The following is a 5514-nucleotide window of genomic DNA, read 5'->3' as shown; positions in this document are numbered from 1 at the left end:
GCTCAATGCAATCTTAATCTCTCTCTCTCTCTCTCTCTCTCTCTCTCTCTCTCTCTCTCTCTCTCTCTCTCTCTCTCTCTCTCTCTCTCTCTCTCTCTCTCTCTCTCTCTCTCTCTCTCTCTCTCTCTCTCTCTCTCTCTCTCTCTCTTTCTCTCCCTCCCTCTGCCTCTCACCCTTGGTCTCTCTCACTCTCTCACTCTCTAAATGGGCTGTTCTGTTGGCCCTTCTGTTCCTGATGTTAATGGCCATCAGACAGACTGGCTTTATTTTGGCATCTCGTGTCCCCCTGCATTTTAAAATCGAGAAAAGGACAAAAAGACCTTTAATAAGTAGAGTAGAGTACATTAGATAAATTAACGTTACACAATATCTGCAAAAAAGGAAGAAATAATGGAAGGAGAATTTTTAAGTAAATGTAACCGGGCTGAAATATGCATTATATCAAACTGTTATGCCGTTAAATGTTAACAGTTGATAAACAGTTGACCTGTACGGTGTCTTAGTGAATTGAACTAGTCTAGCATATCGAGCAAAACTAGCATACCGAGCTGAACTTGCATATCAAGCTCAACTACCGAATTGAGCAAAACTAGTGTATCAAGCTCCAATAGCCTTTTGAGGTAAGCTAGCATATCGAGTTCAGATAGCGCATCAAGCTAAACAAATATTGTACACTGATGCGCCATCGCTGGTCTCCGGGGACAACAAGGGGCAGTGTGTGCGATGACCTTTGCCACTGGGCTGTTTCCAGAGAAGACTGTGGAGCGCATTCAGCCATCTGTGTTCCTGACCCCCACGACATGGCGACCAGGGGGACAGGAAGTCGTGTGACGGCGCCTAGCAGCATCCTCCAGGCCCTACACACACACACACACCAGATACAAGGGCTTGCATTGTTAGAGCCATAGCCTCTCTGGCCCTGCAATGAATAACAGGCTAACACACACATTCACACACACACACACACAAAAATAAACTCACAAACGCACTGTATACAGTCAGATACTGAACACACCTACACGCAAATTAAATAGAACATGAACGCAAATGGTAGTCAAATCTTGGGCTGCGACTGTAAGTCAGCTGCAGTGGGGGCCCAAGGCAACAGGATCCACATATTTCAAAAATATAATATAATTGCATGCCTACATACATTTTCTGTTTCATCTATACACTTTCGGGGCATTTTGCCCTCATTCATGCTTAATTTCCTAAGTATGGTGTTGTTTAGATAAGCAATCTATCGAGGTTTGTTTTTGGTGGTTCATATTTATTTGGCGTAATGCATTTGTTTCTCAGGGTCAACCACAGTTCAAACAAATAAAGAAACATGGACGTCGTTGAATGAAGCGCTTAAACATCACCACCTAGTGCATCGTTCTGGGTTCTCTTTGTGTCAATATGGTTTCAAGTTTTAGCAGTTGCTATGACTAATGGCCTCATCAAAGTTTTTTCATTACAGTTGACTAATGAATAATAACTGCCTGAGCATTAAGTGTCAATTGGTATGAGTTACGTTTTAAGATAAAATCAAACCTACAACCGGTTATTCTCCTACTGTCCCCATGAGATGAGAAGTGTTTCTACGAACTGACAAGGACACTTACAGTCGTAAAAACAGTAGTTTTAGCCGTTGTATGGGTATACATGTTTACCAAATCAAAAGTACTGAAACCAATCGCCGATGTGGCATAATAAATATCTTGCTTATCGAAAACTGAACAAAAAAGTCCTAAAAATGGCAAGTCTTGACAATGCAGCCGACTTTCAGGCAGCCCTTCCTCTGTGATGCCAGAAAGCCTGTAGCATTTGGTTTCAGTCGAGCGAGTGACTGAATGTGTGTGTGTGTGTGTGTGTGTGTGTGTGTGTGTGTGTGTGTGTGTGTGTGTGTGTGTGTGTGTGTGTGTGTGTGTGTGTGTGTGTGTGTGTGTGTGTGTGTGTGTGTGTGTGTGTGTGTGTGTGTGTGTGTGTGTCACACCTTTCATCCTGAGGATGAAAGGTGTGAATGGCCGAGCCGGTTTGTCCTGACGGTATTGCCCTGACGGGGCGTCAGTTAGCATGGCGCTGGTGCAGAACTCTGGGAGTGAAAACATTGGGAGAAAAAAAAACGGAATACTACACATTCACACACACCAGCCAAGGTCACAAACACGGTCACTGCCAAAGGCAGGCGCCTTCAGGCTCTCAGTCAGTCAGCTTTTTTTTAAAGCACAAAGTCAAAACCCCTCTCCCACCACCATTCTCCCCCCCCCACCCTGTTTCTCACTGGCTCTTAGCATCCGTCTCCCAGAGCTCCCCCGTGGACAGACAGGCAGGTTTTCAGCGCTGTGAGAGAGAGATCACCCTTTCAGGCTTTTTAAAAGCAGGTATGGCTGACAGCTTGAAAAGGGTCCCCCCCCCTCAACCCCCTATCCCCTGTCTGTACCTCCTGTCGACCCAGACATTCCTCTTTCCCCCCTGAAGGGTACATGCGGGCAGTTAGGGCCCCTTACATGCCACTGCAAGTGTTTATGATATTTATTTTTTCTAGGATTCTGAATTGAGCTCGATTTGAACTTTCAACCCTCCCTGGAATGCGTCTTTCTTCTTTCGTCAACCTCACATGGTGTGCTGATAAGAAAACACTATATATCATGTTGTGAAATGAACCGGTGAGGTTGATTGCCTGCCTGTCTTTCAGAAGCCTGAGGAACCTATGGAATTGTCTAAACACACAAAACTACTACTTACTACTCTATGCAAATACTTCCTCCTTCGCTCATCCTGTTTGTTTCTAATCATTTGAAACATTTGGTTTGATTGGCCTCAGCATTAACACACACAGGACTCTGAAACAATATAGTATCTATATAATACAATATACAGTATGTGTATATATAATGGTGGTAAATGGCGTTTGTACAATTATTATTATTTTTGATGTCACAGCACAGCTTGCGGTTTCTCTAGTGCAGCCATTAATCAGACACAATGTAGAGCAATCTCCTATTGAATGTCTTCCAAGGTTTAGACAGGGAGTTTGTAGTAGAAGAGCAACATTGAAATGAAAGGATCCCCTAGAAAAGTTAAAGCTATAAATATATGATATTTTATATATTCAATCTAAAGGGACATTAGAGCTATAATTGTCTTACTTAATCCCTTGAGAAGAGTGATGAAATCCGGTATGTTGATCAATTCTGTTGTTATGATTAGACTGTCAACGGATTAACTGGTGAAAACACATATAAAGTATCTGCCCTTTTTAATTATACATTTTTACTAAATGTTGTTTTATGTTACCATGTTTTTTTAATCCAAAACTTAGATTTAGGAATGTCCTCCAAGAAGCAATTGGTGGTTAAGCACAGTACATACAGACACATCAACATCCAAAGAAGACAAAAAAAACAGTCCCAGATCATCCATAATAGGCATCATAAACAACATTAAAGTCCAAAGGGCATGTCAATAACTGCACACTAACAATTACAACAACAATAGTGGTAAAGTGGACATCCCCTATGTATCCATATATATCACATGCCCTAGTAGTCCATGTTTTTTGCCAAACTCCCCATGGCTCACACGTTTTTCTTTAATTGAGTTATTGCCATGGGAATACAATTTTTTTTTGCTTGGTTGGTTCTGATTTTATGGTGTCTATACCTCCGACCAGAAGAGAGTGGCTGGAGCTCCACAGAAAGTGGATGGGCTTTATTCATGCATACCTTGTCTGCCCTCTCAGGTGCACTCACACTAGGCCATCTAGGCCATCAGCCAGCCTGGTCAGGTACAGGTGGTGCAGGTCAATTCTTCATAATTCAATTTTGTGAGAATTTTGGAATATTCTTGATGCCACTTTATCCTATCCCGGATTTGTTTTTTTCACAGAAGTTATTAAGCACAGCGATCCTGCATCTGTATCTCAACAGGTAGAGCAGGTTACAAGGTTGCATGCAGGTGTCCCTGAGCAAGACACCTAATCCTAACTGCTCCTGACGAGTTTCTTCTGGCCTTTCATTGGTGAAACTGCCATCGGTGTGTGAATGTGTGTAAGTCGCTTTGGACGAAAACGTCTGCAAAATGCCATAACATTTAAAGGTCCATTAATATTCTACACATCAGTTTTAAGCAAATTACATTTTTAAACGCTCCAGCAAGCCTTATCGCTATGGAGTCAGAACAGTCTCATTATTAATGAATGCACAGAGAAGGATTCACAAATGTATTTTGTGATTTATACATAAATTACTCTCTTCTCACAAATACATTTCAATGCACACACAAATGGATATCGGCATGTATAAATGTAAAATAAATCCATAAACAAAAATAAGTTTCACAAACATATTTCTGATCCACACACAAATATGTCTTGTTTTAAATAAAGGTAATATAAATCCATAAATATATTAATTTAAAAAAGATTTGCAATTTTCATCAAAAATGTATTTGGATGTTGTTACATTTATGTACAAACTGTTAAACTTGAATTTACAAGACGCTTTTCATTTGTGAGCTTGTTTGCATTTGTGTGTGAAACTGTCTGCATTTATGTGTGGATTTTTGAGACTCTCCTGACGTCGCTAGATTCACAAATGCATTTTTTTCAACAAGGAACTCTCTGTAGCCAATCAGATGCCTCCCTCGTTTTCAGCCAATCACATGGCTGCAGTTCCGACCTCTGAGTCCAGCCTCCGAGCCTCCCGGTTCTCTGTCAAATGTCTACTCTATCGGAAAGAACATGGTTTTTTGAATGATCGTACATAACAATCTCTAGGTGGTGAAGAAGTAAATGCTGCGTCACGACACTTTTTCCATCTAATTTCGACTGGGTTTTGGGATTATCGGTGCCGTTAAAGTAGTAAACGGCACCGACGTAAAAACCCAGTCACAGAAGTCATGTGGTTGACTGAAAACGAGGGAGGCATCTGATTGGCTACAGAGAGTTCCTTGTTGAAAAAAATGCATTTGTGAATCTAGCGACGTCAGGAGAGTCTCAAAAATCCACACATAAATGCAGACAGTTTCACACACAAATGCAAACAAGCTCACAAATGAAAAGCGTCTTGTAAATTCAAGTTTAACAGTTTGTACATAAATGTAACAACATCCAAATACATTTTTGATGAAAATTGCAAATCTTTTTTAAATTAATATATTTATGGATTTATATTACCTTTATTTAAAACAAGACATATTTGTGTGTGGATCAGAAATATTTTTGTGAAACTTATTTTTGTTTATGGATTTATTTTACATTTATACATGCCGATATCCATTTGTGTGTGCATTGAAATGTATTTGTGAGAAGAGAGTAATTTATGTATAAATCACAAAATTCATTTGTGAATCCTTCTCTGTGCATTCATTAATAATGAGACTGTTCTGACTCCATATATCGCTGCTGTGCTGGAGGTCCAAATCCAGAGTTCTAGGAGATCAACAGTTTCAGCTGTAATAGCCATTTCAAATAAAACATAATAGCCAACATCAGAGGGCCATGCCTCAGCTCCGAAGGCAGAAGGGTAT

The sequence above is a fragment of the Gadus chalcogrammus genome, chromosome 11 (assembly GCF_026213295.1).
Source record: "Gadus chalcogrammus isolate NIFS_2021 chromosome 11, NIFS_Gcha_1.0, whole genome shotgun sequence".
Lineage (NCBI taxonomy): Eukaryota > Metazoa > Chordata > Actinopteri > Gadiformes > Gadidae > Gadus > Gadus chalcogrammus.
This window is presented reverse-complemented; position numbering follows the sequence as displayed.